The 15,264-nt window shown below is 41.6% G+C and overlaps 1 protein-coding gene across 12 annotated transcripts in view; it reads right to left on the bottom strand.

The window, feature by feature from the left end:
• The window catches only part of LOC105483175 (calcium dependent secretion activator), a 491,506-nt gene that overhangs the window by 5,351 nt on the left and 470,891 nt on the right, over positions 1 to 15,264 (bottom strand). The window lies entirely within an intron of this gene.

The following is a 15,264-nucleotide window of genomic DNA, read 5'->3' on the forward strand; positions in this document are numbered from 1 at the left end:
GGGCAAGTTTATCTTCATTTACCTGATTGAGGAGTGCTGATAAAGACAATGAATGAAGATTTCTCTTTAAGGGCCAAACTGTACTCTGGGCAGCTTATGTGCCCTTACATTGGCTGTGCAATCTGTTTTAATCTTAACACCAAAAAATTATGGAAGATGAGAGAAAAAAAACCATCTACAAATGAGCTCATTTCAAGCTGTTGAAATCATACTTCCCCTTAAGGGGGTTAAATTTTGCTTCTTGTCTGTGAAAAATGCTTGAAGCTGTGTCACTTTAGACTGCCACCCCTGTGGTGCAGGAAGTCTCTGGTGCAGTATAATTTTGCAGTACTGCTCATATATTCATAAATCTCACTCGGAGACATATGAACAGTGTTATGAAGTGTCAGTATGAAAAAAAATCTAATCTTTTAAACTTCACCAGGTTTCATTACGCTCTGCCGCTTATACCAAACAATTTACAAATAAAATGAAAAGGTGTGGATGGACCTATATATTTATTTATAGGGGATCTATATGAACTGTGCACAGAAAAGATGCAAAAAAGAAAGATTGGTTAGAGAATTGAGATGATGCATACTCTCATGCTAACCAATACACACGCACATGCACGCGCGCACACACACACATCGCACACCAGTGGGGATTCGTAAAGCATAAATAAAAACATGTTTCTGATGGTAACTCCACCCTTTCTCACCTAAAGATCATCCAAAATCAGTTTATGCCTAACACTCACAGTTTTTCCGAAGCCTTGTTTCTGACTTAATTTCTTTTAAAAAAAATTAATTTAGGTTTTTACTTGCAAGGTAGAACTGCCAAGTTTCACCTTGCAAGAAACGACACAGTCTCAGCCATGGTGTACAGAAGCCCTCTTTGCAATCTTTCATTTCTAGGCTCCTTCCTCATCAGAGCCAATTGTGGCTCTCCTTGGAGCCCAGCCGCAGCAGAGACCACACTACCCCAATCGAGGCAGCACTGCAGCCTCACAGCCAACTTCTGCTCTTTTAAAGATCATGGAGGCGAAACTGTCAGTTTTAGGAACCTTCTGTCCCTCCCCAGGGAGCAGGAGGGGTAGGAAGTACTTTTTTTTTTTTTTTTTTTTTTTTTTTGAGATTTGCAGTTCACTCCAGGGAGGCAGGGTGTTTGCTGGGGTCAAGCTGCTTCAGGCATGGACAGGTTTTCCCCTCTAGGGGTGAGAACATTTTACTGAAAAAAATTTTTTGGTAGTGGTTGTTGGGGGGTGTTTTTGGCACCTCCTGCCTTGGGATTCTGGAGCTTTTGCTGTTACTGCATCTGGGTTTGTTAAGAAGGGGCCCAGGGACAGGGTGATCACTGGGTCACTGGTATTCCTGCAGCCCTACCTTACTCCTGGCACCTGGGGGGCTCTCTTGTGCTAACCCAAGGCCTCAAATTCCACATTTACTAGCTGTAGCTGACATGTAATCTGGGGGGCTCAAAAGATCTATTTTGAGAACTATGATCAACCTCCCCTTACCCCCAGCCTCCTGGGACTGGAAGATGACCTTCAAGCAATCCTGGCACCCTCCTGGCCAAACCTACAATTCCAGGGCCTCATCGTGTGTACATCTCAGGGACACAAAAGAGGAGTGTGGCACTCTGGCTTCTAGGCAGAGGTGGCATTTTGCTTTGGCTGTGACAACAGGCAAACCGGCGCTGGCTTATATCACTGCCAGCAAGCCTTGTGCAACATGCCTTTTTCTCTTTGCTGAGAGACGTGCCACCTTTCAGGGAAAAAAAAAAAAAATAACACAACCCCCCGCCGCCCCTCCATTTTATGTAAGCAGTTCCCACTCTTGTAAATGGCTTCCGGATAGTAAAAAATAAAAATAAAAATAAAAAGGTAGGAGACTATCAACAATCTTGCTCGGCTGCCGAAAGGGTAGAGAGGTAGAAATTGCATACAGCAATGGCTCAGTGCATCACACGCAGCCTGCCACCCCAGGAGAACAAGAAAGCCCTGGAACATCCATGCTTTCCTTCCTGGATCTCACATCTAGCAAAAGAAGTGTAAAAAATGTATGATGCCCCATTGGCTACACATTTAAAGAGGCAAAAGGGAGTAAGTCACTCCTTTCCAAACCTTATGCTCAGGAGATGAAATTGGAGGCACTTTTGGATGCAGCACAGTGCTAACTTGGTTTTCCAGAAAGGCGCTTCAAGGCATTTGGATGTCGGAAAAAGCAGGAGGCATTGCCTTCTAGAACTTTAAAATGTTAGAGGTACAGGGGATCTTCCACATTATCTGTTGTAGAGGAGGAAACAAAGGCCCAGAGAGGTGAAGTGACTTGCCCGGTGTCACACAGTGAGTGCCTCCAGAAGCAGGAGCTCTCCACGATAGCCACTGCATTGAAAGAGCGGACTGTCTTCCATTCCTCCTCCGTAAGGGATGGAGTAGTGTGTTTGCTGGTCATGACAGCCGATCTTGCACATCTCTTCCCAACTCCGCATTTAGGGATATCACATTGATAGCTAGAAATAGGCCTTCGTGGGGATTTTATCATCATGGGAATTGGCAAATGCCACAAACCAGGGCTTTTTCCCTCCCAGAAAGCCAGTCATTAAACATTTATCAGCACAATCTTTGGTGTCTGGGTTGTTCTGCTCTTCCTCAAGGGGCTTACAGTGCTTATTAACTGGATTTGCTTTATTTGAGATGGATGGGAATGCAGCAGATTTGTTATGATTCTTCAAAAGAGGAAATTAATAAAATATTGTAAGTCCTCCCCATTTTGTTTAGTCCTTGGTTCAGATATGCCTTTTCCAGAGCTACCCTAACACCTGGGCACTAACTTTTTGGTAAAATATACTCTAAGTCTGTAGAGATAAGAACTGTGGGCTGACGACATGTACTAAGTATTTAAGTATAATTTCTACTCCTTTACTGCCTTCCCTTAATTCAAGTATATTAATTTGAAACTTGCTAAATAAAGCTACTTTAATCCTAAAAAACACCACTAAAGAAATAAAGCCCCCAACAGTGTGGGCTCCTTTAAAATACGCCCTCTGGGGAAAATTCTGTGAAGGTTTTGAACTTGTCACTCAAAAGGATGCCATCACAGACAACAAGGCTCTTGGAAAGGTGGGAACTTCTTCAGTAGCTGAACTGGATCTGAAGGCTCTATTTAAAAGAAGCTGGAAGGCTGATCTAAAAATTTGCCACTTAATTCTTCTTTCTTTCTACAGTGTAGAGGTTAGGAGCACAGGCCCTAACATCCACCTGGGTTTGTGATCTTGGGCAAGTTACTTACATTCTTAAAGACTCAGTTTCCTGATGAAAATGGGGACTAACTAGCCTTTTATAGGCTTTTTCTGATGGGTAAATGAAATCATGCTCGCAAAGCACTCACAACAGCATTTGGCACATAAGGCCTCAATAAATGTTAGCTACCACTACTTCCACCACTGCAATCAACATCATCATCATCATCGTCATCATCATCATCATCATCATTGTCTTTCTTCTCTTTTTTCTCTCCCTCTCTCAACCTAAAAGATCCCCCAAAACAAGGGAGAAAGTGGAACACGTTACCAGGGAAAGTCATGTGGTGGTGAAGAAAATTATTCCCACTGGAATATTTCTGGAATTGTATGCATGCCTTATAGGACACACAAGTAGCTCCTTAACCGTGCAATTGTGTTGTAAAGTTGTTTTCTGGTAGATCATAACCCAAACTTTGGGTTCATAAAGCACATTTTAAACTATATTGACCTATATGTAAGTCTTGAATTAAAAAGATTCAGACACAGAATGAGTGATTTCTCAAACCCTGTAGAGTGAGTTACAGCTTCAGCCTACATTGGCTACTTATTAGCTGGGTAACCTCAAGGAAATTACTTAATTTTCTGACCCTCAGTCTCCTCTGGGAGTTAATACCAGTACTCTCTTCACAGGATTACTGTGAGCATTAAAAGAAATCATTTATGTGGGGTGCCTAGCAGAGTGAGTGTCACATAGCAAGGACTCAATAAAATTTACCCAGTTTGTTATTCCTCTCAGAAACATCATGGACATACTTTCTTTTTGTCTGTTTTTCTTTTTTTGAGACAGAGTCTCACTCTGTGTTCAGGCTGGAGAGCAGTGGCATGATCTTGGCTCACTGCAACCTCCGTCTCCCAGGTTCAAGTGATTCTCCTGCCTCAGCCTCCTGAGTAGCTGGGACTACAGGCACAAGCCACCAAGTCCAGCTAAGTTTTTGTATTTTTAGTAGAGATGGGGTTTTGCCACGTTCACCAGGCTGGTCTCGAACCCCTGACCTCAGGTGATCTGCCCATTTTGGCCTCCCAGAGTGCTGGGATTACAGGTGTGAGCCATTGCACCCGGCCCATGGAAATACTCTCTTTTTTTTTTTTTTTTTTTTTTTGAGACAGAGTCTTGCTTAGTCGCCTAGGCTGGAGTGTAGTGGCGGGATCTTGGCTCATTGCAAGCTCCGCCTCCTGGGTTCACGCCATTCTCCTGCCTCAGCCTCCTCAGTAGCTGGGACTATAGGCACCCACCACCACACCTGGCTATTTTTGTTTTGTATTTTTAGTAGAGATGGGGTTTCACCATGTTAGCCAGGATGGTCTCGATCTCCTGACCTCATGATTCACCCAACTTGGCCTCCCAAAGTGCTGGGATTGCAGGCATAAACCACTGCGCCTAGCTGGACATATTTTCCATATGTGACAGAAAGACATTTGTTTTGATCCTCCCTTTCTAGTAGAAGCGTAGATCATTAATATACAGATACACTTGGGTCACCCATTCTGCCCAGCAAACATACTGACTTCGTGTAGAGAAATCCTTAAACATAAAATGTTTCTTCTTTAACATTCGGGTTCACTATGGCCAGCGTTAGGGTGAGGGAATAGGGCAGGGTTGTACAAGCGCAGGATCAGCTCCTGTCTTTAATTAAAATTTTGATATTTCAGTCATCATGGACTTTTTGCACTAATTTTGATTTTATAAAAATGTTGTATTAAAATGTTATTTATCTTCATTACTACATTTTTTTGGTTCTCCCTTAAATTATGTGATCGAAAAGTTGCTCATTTACCTCTTCCTAGCCCTGCTCTTGGGTTCACTGTTCCCCTGGAAACTTTACCCCCTGGAAGGGATGTGGGCTTGAGAGACAAGATGAGTAATTAACACCTTATTGGACAATATAGGATTCAGAAGAAAATGGGCTTTCATTTAGCTCTGGATAATATATAGAGTGTTGCCATAATGACTGCTACTGCAGTTATGTCTTCTGTCATGATAGCCACCCTCATTTACATGAGTCTTAATTCCTGACCCCCAACATCTTGATGTTAATTTGATATCCTAAAAAGACATTACTGTTAATGGTACATTTGTTTTCAGAGCAAGCTACATATCACAGATGAGTAGCAGTGGAAGCAAGGAGTAGTGGCTGCGAGGAGATGGAACCACTGACTGTATTTTCATACTCACTTGTCACAAGGGTAATTTATCCCTTTAACTTACACAAACCCCTGTCAGACCAGACCATTCCATAGGACTTTAGAGTCTACTGTTTTTAGCAAAGTACTATTTTGTAAGGATTCCTAATACACACCCACATGCACTCACGTGCATGTACAATTCATAAAAATAGTTGCCTACTCATTGAACATGGAGTTCTTATAATGTTCAGGCACTGCACAAAATATACTACAAGCATTATATAGTTCAATCATTGAATTGAACTCAAGATGTTGACACTATTAACAGCCTTGCTCTGTGGATGAGAGAAAAGGGCATAGATAGGTTACATAAGCAGCCTATGGTCACACAACTAGTAAGTGGTGGGACAAGTTTTAAGTTCGTTATTTGCCACTAAATCTGTATAAGTTGTTTGCATTCAACTTGGTACTTTATAGAAGTAATGGATTGGTTACACAGAAACAGCTCTAGTCCTAGGTGTCCCTAGAGCAAATTCATTCAGCTCTGAAGTTCTCAAAGAAGTGTGTGGGTAGGACAATGCTGTTGAAAGTGTTTCTCTCAGAGCCTGAGCTTGGCATGGTGTTGAAAAGATTCTACATTTTATGAGCATAGGAAGTTGCTAAGCAGAGTGTGGGGACTCAGGGGAATCCCCATGGAAAACCACTCAACAGCCTTAAGAATTGATGGATGAGAGACAATCATTGCTGACTCTTAAGGGAAATGATTAGAAAAAGGTGAACGAGGCTGAAGGCTACTATTTCTTAACTAACATCAACACAATTTTTCTTCTCCCCTATCATTCTACCTCGTCTTCTTATTTTATTTTAGGTTGGTAACTCATCAATTGCTAGTGGGAGAAACTAGAAAAGTTGCCTTCATCACAATGATTGAATATTCCTAACAGTTTCAGAGATAGAAAAGCTATAACACTGATCAAAATTTCTGAAAAATTATATATCGTAGGCTTTAAAATTTTTAGTGAATAAGGGGAGCAAAATGGTAGAGCCTTTTCAGGTCAAGGGAAAAAATCGTCTCATGTGAAATTAAAAATGTCATCAGGAAGTACTAGAAGAGAAGAGTTTTAGGCAAAGTCACAAATCCAGTCAAAATAGTCTAATCCAAACTCAGTTCTTCCTGTGTTGCTTTTTTCTTCACAGGAAAATTTTACTGAAGTATAAAACACATACATACTGTAGTAAATCACTTTTAGCAACACACACACACATACATATACACACACACATACTCCCAACAAGATATGTTGCCCCATGCCTGTAAGCGAGGGAAATATTTAGCCCAATATCATAAAAATGAGCTCTTTAAAAAATAATAGTGTTTGGCCTAAGAACAAATAAACATACCATGCAGAAATGGTATGGTTCACACCTTCACACACCTTCTTTGATTGAAAACTTGTGACTCAGTCCAATATATCTCCATCCTGAGTGATAGTTGAAATTCACTAGGAACTGAGTTCTCTTCTTAGCTCATTTCTAAACATGTATTTCCTTTGAAAGTGGCATGTTCAAGCCATCTATATTAGGAAAGCAAAGCATTAAATGCCTGGGCAGTTCATGTCTAAATTCTAAACAGTGCTGTAGCTGAATCTTTACCATCATCCATAGTTTCACTTCACAGATGAGGAAACCGAGACCCAAAAGTAAAGTGGTCTAGCAGCTAGCAAGAGATGGAGCATCGATTTAAAATTCTGAAAGGCAGTGTAACCTGTGGCTAAGAAAATGCACTTGACTCAGACCACTTGTGTTTGGATCCTGACAAATTCCTAACACCACTGTGCTTCAGTTTTCTCATCTGGTAAGTGGAGATAATAATAAAACATACTTAGGATTAAATGAGTTATTTAGGTGCTGAGTGCTTATTACAGTGCCAGGCACATACTAAGTATTGGGTATTATTATCTGAGCCATGCTGTCCTACCCCACTTCCCAAATAAGAAATCACATCTCCTTAAGTGTGAGCTACTCAGGGTTGTACAAAACTTTCTGAGCAGCAGGCCAAACACAGTGGCTCATGCCTGTAATCCCAGCACTTTAAGAGGCTAAAAAGGGAGGATCACCTGAGGCCAGGAGTTTGAGACCAGCCTGAGCAACACAGTGAGACACCGTCTCTACAAAAAATTAAAAATTAGCCAAGTATGGTGGTGTGTGCCTGTAGTCCTAGCTACTCAGGAGGCTGAGGTGGGAGGATTGCTTGAGCCCAGGGGTTTGGGGTTCCAGTGCTATGATTGTGCCACTGTACTCCAGCCTGGGGAAAAGAGCAAAGCCCTGTCTCTGAGAAAACACACAAACAAACAAACAAACCCCACCTTTCTGAGCAGCTTCTGTTTTTCTAAAAATGCCTGAACAAGCAGGTAATTTGGTAACTGTTTGGTAACCAACCGGTGTTTTTGAACTGAATGCTGGAGGATTTTTATATTTTCTCTGGAAAGTTTCCTTTCTCTAACCCAACACAGCCACACCTCAGAGAGACTGGCACAGCATCTTGCCTAGAGGGGCTAATGAAATAACATTTTGTTTGTTGGCAAGGAGTCAAAAAGGAAGATAATACTTTGACCACACCCATGTGACTCAGTTCTTCATTTTGTTTTTGGTGACAAAGTGAACTATTATTTGTTAAGGGAAAAAACCCCTACAACCTATTTCAATTGCTATATTGAAATACTGTAATGAAATATTTTATGTTTGAAGCTTTCAATGTGTATTTCTTCCTTACAATTTGGGCAATTTAAGAACATGTGAAAAGCATCATTCAGGGTTTCTTTACACGTCCACCAAAGTCCCTGTAGCTTCGTTAGCCTAAGACAAAATTCCACAGCCCCCTGGGTCTCTCAGGTCTAATGATCACCAGGGATCTGGTTGTATTTGGTGTTCTAATCAAAGATTCACAGAGGGTCTGACAAAGAAACCCTGGCACGTTCAAGCCATCTATGCCAAGTGGGCAAAGCACTAAAGGACGGCACGCAGTTCATAGCAAGTTTCCAGATTTGTCAAAGCTCCCCAAGGGCTGAAGAAATACTTTCTAAAAGGGCATATCATCCACGTGCGTTCAAAAACCAGTATGCCGTTGAAAGATACAATCTTCTGCCTTACTTGCGTGTTGCTGTAATTCAGGATTTCATCCTTCAAAACAACTGCTCTTAGAAATGGGTATTTCCCAGTCACAGCTTCAGGACGCGCAGCTAACAGCACAAAGCTATAATCAGACACCAAAGCTATAATCAGACACCGAAACTCTAAACAGACACCAAAATCAGAGGGTACAGATAATCAGAATGACCTTCTCAGCTGCCCTAAGTGTCATTTTTAGTTGAGGGTAGGAATTTTTTTTTTTTTTTTTACATACGTAATTCTTTGGATACCTAAAAACCCATGCCACTGAAGTCTTTACAAAGCTATCAGTGCTGTGGCTCTTCAGGATGGCCAGGTCCTAAAGTTTGGATGGCAGCTCCCTGAGGACTCACTGATGGAGGAACCTGAGACAACGTGCTACAACCACAGCTTCAGATACTATGGCTTTCCATAACCTGCTGCCGAGAGAATTCAGCTCCTCCTTTGCCTTTAGCTTTTTCTCATTAGGAAGAGATAATGCAAAAGACATAATAATTTAAAAGATATATTTAAATTGTTAGTGCTTAAAATATTTGCTGCTTCTGTAGGAAGGTATAAGGGATTTAGCATTTGGGATCATTATTTTAACCTCCTTAGGAAGGTCCTAAGTATCTTGATTTTTTATTAAGATAAGCAGTTATCTATTCATGACCAAGTTTCAACTCTGTAAAATGTGTAATAAGTAATTCTTTAGCATCAAAATTTCAAACGAATGATTAAAGGGATGAATCTACATGTAGACTCCTGACTTAATGCATTTCAGCCTTCTAACCCAAGTCAGTCCTGTTGCATGGGGGAAATTTCAAGGGGGAGGTAAGAGTCCAGAAAGATCCTTTCTAAAAGCAAATCAAGCAGGGGAGTTTAATCCAAAGCTTAGCTTCTCTGAACTGTCTAGGGGTCTCTCTCTGGAAGACACATCTTGTGGGGAATTTTTAGCTAGCCAAAGCCAGAATACAAATACTATGTTGCTTCTGCATCACTCTGATTGTCTAAAACCCAACAAGTCACAAAATCCCCCTTTATTCTACCCAATCCCACTTTTCAATATGGCAAGTGGTCATCAGTGAGGAGGTGTGATGGTCTCAGAAAGGCTATCTTTCCTAATAATCATAAGATATTGCTGGAAATGGTGTACCACCTTCAAATGAGAAAACTAAGCCAAAGTTCAACTCACTGATACCGACTTAAAGACACAAAGGCATAAGATGGGAAAGCAGAGGCACAGATGTGAATTTTCAATTAGGAATACTGCCTCCAACCCAAAAGCAAGTAACACTCTTCCAGTTCCCACAACCTGAGTAAGTACCTTTATTCTTACTCAAAAGTGGAACTTTTGAGTATAGATGCAAAAACATTGAAAGTAGGATCTAGAAGAGATATTCCTGCATTCATGTTCGTAGCAGCTTTACTCACAATAGCCGGAAGGTAGAAGCAACCCAGGTGTCCATCAGAGGATGAGTGGGTAAACAAAATGTGGTATACGCATGCAATGGAATATTACTCCTCCTTAAAAAGGAAGGAAATCCTGTCACATGCTACGATATAGATAACCCTTGAAGACATTATGCTAAATGAAATAAGCCAGTCAAGAAAAGATAAAAACTGTATGATTTATATGAGATATCTAGAACAGTCAAGTTCATGGAAACAGAAAGTAGAACAGTGTTGTCAGGGGCTAAGGCGAGGGGGAAAGGGAGTTGTTTAATGGGTAGAGAGTTTCAGTTTTGCAAGATGAAACGACGTCTACAGATCGGTTGCGCAACACTGTGAATCTATCTAATATTATTGAACTGTACACTTAGAGATGGTTAAGACAGTATATTTTTTGTTATGTGCTTTTATGACAATTAAAAGAAAGATGGTAAATAAAAATCACTTCCCATACTTAAAATGAAACTTTGCCTAAGAAAGAACAGATATGTAGCAATGTACATAGTCTCATCTGGCACACCCAACTATACTTTAAAAAAGCAAACAAAAAAATGTCTTTGTAAGATGAGTTTGGTCATTTCATTTAATCCCAGGACCAAGGCAATTTCTCAAACTCTCAAGGCTCCACGGAATTTTGAGATTATGAAGAACAAAGAACAAATCTGGTAGCATTTGCTCAGTCATTTATTTGGTTTATTTAAAACATGCCACAGGGCCAACATTTCTAAATCTGTGAAATAGAATTAAATGAAGCCCAGAGATGAGAACTGAGAATCTTCATAGAGGATTGGGTCCAAACAACAAGAAAAGGATGCTTTTTTTTACACTGTGTACCACGTCACCTCATATGTTTTCACAGAGACTCCCCTGCCCCTTATCGACCAGCCCCCGCTCCAATTTTTCAAGCACAGATCTGCTCAAGCAATAAGCCCTGAGACCCCAGTTGCCCAAAAGGGCAACAGCTCTCCATCCAGAATCACTCCCACCACAACAGACTTATTAAGGTTTGGAATGTGTGTTCAGGAAGCCCTTATTTTAGGAAACAATTAAGTAGAATTAGGCTAATAATGCAAGGCAGGCAAAGCTTTTGCCCTTTGCTGAAAAATAACTCCTACGTGGAACAGTTATACTAATAAAAATCATGTATTTCTTAAATGCCTCAAAATGATCTTTGCACCAAGCTCAGCAATTAACACTGTCCCACTGAGGGCATTTATTCCCCAGGCTTGGGAGGATTAATCTCCCTGTTCGCCCAACCAATGTCTTCTGTTGGTGAAAATACAGTGTGAGGCTTTGGGGTCTGGGAATAGAAATTTCTGCAAGCGGGAATTTTGCAGGAGGCTTAATTCCCTTCTCATCTCAGAGGGTGGCAAGGTGGGAAGGAAGGGCTGGGAGCCCCCCACTAGGCCCAAATAGAGGCCACACCAAAACTCTTCTCGGGCCTACCTGTTCTTGACCTCCAGGGAGGACAGGAAGGCCTTTCTTCAAGTGGTCTGGGCCTTGTCTACTGGGAGATTGTTCCCAACCCCACCATACCCACTCTCCTCTCAAAGTAGCCATTCATGGGCCTTCCTCTGGGCCAGAAGCAATAGATATCCCAGCTCCAAGTCTGGGCAGGAAGTGACCGCTGGGCAAAAGCGGGACACAGACCCTCCCGTCTGATGCTTTGTCTCCTTGACAACACCCCAGCTGGTGGCCTGAGGCACAGGCTTAATTTCTTTTCTTTCTCTACCCACCCTCCCCGCCCCATACTTCTTTCCCTCTTTCTCTACACGCAAACGTACGACATCCAACATAAAGTTGCCGAAATAGCAATCTTGTCTCTGAATATATAAATTGCAAAAATTGATATGAATAAATCTGCAAGTAGCACACTGATTGTGGCACATTTTATCAAAAAACGGCGCTCGGTTGCTCGGTGGCTGGGGAGGGGGGTGGTGTCATTACACATACAGAAAAACATCTGCAAACTCCCAGTTTCTTTACTTAGAACTGAATGGAGGCATGACCTCCTGTTCCTTGCCATGAACCCTGAGTTCACACTCATATTTTACATGTTACAGGAAGCCACAGCTCGCCCCAGGGGTGCTGCAAACAGACACGCAGAAGCCAGATGTAGCCCCCCCACTCCTTAATGCACCTGAAGAAGCCGGCAACTCCACATTCAAAAGCTGACATGCTCGTAGCTTAAGGTCACTTCAGATTTTGTAAAGAAGAGGACAAAACCAGGAATGCTTCTAGGGCTGGGCTGTCAGCGGGGAGGCAGAGGGATTACAAGAAACCTGTGACTCTGCCTCTTTCTGCCTTTGCTGGTAGTTTTTTTGTGTGTGAACAAGTGCCATACAACAGATTGAGCCTCGTATAAAGGCCTGAGACTGTGCAAGGGTTCCCCGCTGGGCCTCAGCTGTGCTTGCAATTAGCAATAGGCACGGAGTGATTATTGTTGGGGTAGCGGATGGCAATGCGAAGTGACAAGTTTTATGGGGGAAGTTGGGAGTGGGGATGCTCTGCAAGTTTCTCTTTCTTTCTTTCTTCTTTCCTTTTTTCTTGTTCTGCAAAATACCCTTCCTTGGGAGGTTGCAACCTCCTGTTTCGGTGAAAGCTATTTTTCTTTTTCCCTCGTAATTCAAAAGAGTCTTAACAAAATTGTTGAAAGAATATTTTTCTCAGTGCTTCAGAATGCGGGTTTTCTAGGTCAGAGCTTCCTTGCTGCCCTATTTAATGTCAGAAATACCCATTTGCCTCAAATTAGCAGAGAGCTTGGAGTTGAGGGCAGGAGATTAAGCATACAAAATTACTCAGCAGGTGACGGTGGGGTGGATTTGGGGGTTGAGAAGTCTTTAAAACTGACTACAAGACATTATATACTTCTGACAAAAGAACATAGTAATCCTACCTGCTTGCTTTAACCACTGTTGTTTGCCTATTATTATGTGCTTTAATGCTCATGAGAGCAAAACTATTGCTGATACTACTCAATTACCATAGTAACTCACACCAGTGACCTCTTATCACAGGGCTCCCAGCCCAGCTGAACCAATCCAGAGAGTTTGTGTCTTTTTATTTATTTAAACGGTGACATATACTTGGACTGGAAAGCTCCAAGTATATGAAAATAGAGACGACTCCTTTCTTTGTCTAGGATAAGAACTTGTTTTGAAATTTTGAGTAAGGGCCTTTCGCCTTTTGAATCTGAGGTGGTTCTGAAGTTTATGGATTTGAGGCTGTGGAACGTCTTCAAAAACATGAAGACACCGAACAATGCCCAATAAAAAGAAAAGAACATGTGTGCATCAGAGACCAGCAGCCTCCCAGCTGCAGGAAAAGTCATATTTCCCACCCAGATCTCCAGCTATAGTCTCTCAAAGTTTGGTAGGAGGAAAACTGGAGGTTCTTCCTGGGGGACCATTGCTATTTTTTCGTATCAGTGGGCTAAACACAGACAGGACAAAATGACTACTCAGAGGGATTTAACTCTAAGTTTTAAAAAGGAATTAAAAGTGACATTAGTATACATTTTTCTTCTTTTTTTGAGACAGGGTCTTACTCTGTCATCACCCAGGCTGCTATTACCCAGGCTGGAGTAGAGTGGCACGATCACAGCTCACTGCAGCCTCAACCTCCCTGGGCTCAGGTGATCCTCCCACTTCAGCCTCCCAAGCAGCTGGGACCACAGGCGTGCACCACCATGCCCAGCTAAACATACATTTTTCTAGCTTCGAATTTTTCACTGGCCTGTGAATGTATGTGTGAATACATGTGTGCATACTGTATGCTATAGTCTGTCTGAACACTATTGGTGATTCTGATTTGTTGTGCCACATTAGCATATTAAATGCTCTGAGAAGTCCTGTAGTAGCGAAGTCCACTTAACTTTGTGTTTTTCCAAATGTATTTAACGAAATAACTATTTTTCTTTTATTCTTTTTTTTTTTCTTTTTTTTTTGAGACTGTTCTGCTCTGACGCCCAGGCTGGAGTGCAGTGGTGCGATCTTGGCTCACTGCAACCTCCGCCTCCCAGGTTCAAGCGATTCTCATGCTTCAGCCTCCTGAGTTGCTGGGATTATAGGTGTGTGCCACCCCACCTGGCTAATTTTTGTTATTTTTAGTAGAGATGGGGTTTCACTATGTTGGCCGGGCTGGTCTTGTACTCCTGGCCTCAAGTGATTCACCTGCCTTGGCCTCGCAAAGTATTGGGATTACAGGCATGAGCCACTGCACTTGGCCAGAACAGAAGAACTATTCTTCATGAGCCACCCATTAAATTCTCTCAGGATGTTTATGTCTCATTGAATTTGATTTGGAAAAAAGTTCTATAGTGACATTAAATAATATTGCAATGACTCACACCTGTGATCCCAGCACTTTGGGAGACTGAGGCAGGAGGTTCACTATAGGTCAGGAGTTCCAAGGCTGCGGTGAGCTATGATTGCACCACTGCACTCCGGCCTGGGTGACAAAGTGAAACTCTGTCTCTAAAAAAAAATAACAAACAACAATAAAAATAACTAGCAATAATAATAATAAAAGTATGCAGAGAACAATGACATGTGCCCATAGTCTCAGCTACTTGGGAGTTTGAGGTGAGAGGATCACTAAAACCCAGGAAAATTTAAGGCCAACCTGGGCAACAAGTGAGATCCTAGTATCTTAAAAAAAAAAAAAAAGGAAAGTATTTAGTGAGCACTTATTATGTATCAGGCACAATTCTAAGCAGTTTAAATGACTTAAACTCATTTACTTCTCCTAACAACCTTAAGGAGTAATGACTTGTTAAATCCTATTTTACATTTCTATAATATATACTATGTATATGAATTTGTTCTCTATGAAAAAGGAAGAAAAGGAAATGTGATCTCATGTCATCAATTGGCTTTTAATTTTTATTGTATTTTTCCTACTTCTGAGCCTTCAGAGATTGTGAAGCCTGTGAGTTCCATGCTTTCTTTTTCTTTTTTTTTTTTTTTTTTTTTTTTTTTTGTGGTAGTTTTTGGTATTTTTTGTAGAGATGGGATTTCTCCATGTTGCCTGGGCTGGTCTCAAACTTCTGAGCTCAAGTGATCCACCAGCCTCAGCCTCCCAAAGTGCTGGCATTATAGGTGTGAGCCACCAAGCCTGGCTGATAAATAATGTTTTCTATAACTACATGAATGCCCTATTAATATCAAGTTAAATGAAGAGCAAGGCAAAAACCTTCAAAACCCTCCCACCTTCAACTCAATGTACCCAAATCTCAAAATATACCTTCCCTCCTCT

Source organism: Macaca nemestrina, chromosome 2 (genome assembly GCF_043159975.1).
Source record: "Macaca nemestrina isolate mMacNem1 chromosome 2, mMacNem.hap1, whole genome shotgun sequence".
In the NCBI taxonomy this organism is placed as follows: Eukaryota; Metazoa; Chordata; class Mammalia; order Primates; family Cercopithecidae; genus Macaca; species Macaca nemestrina.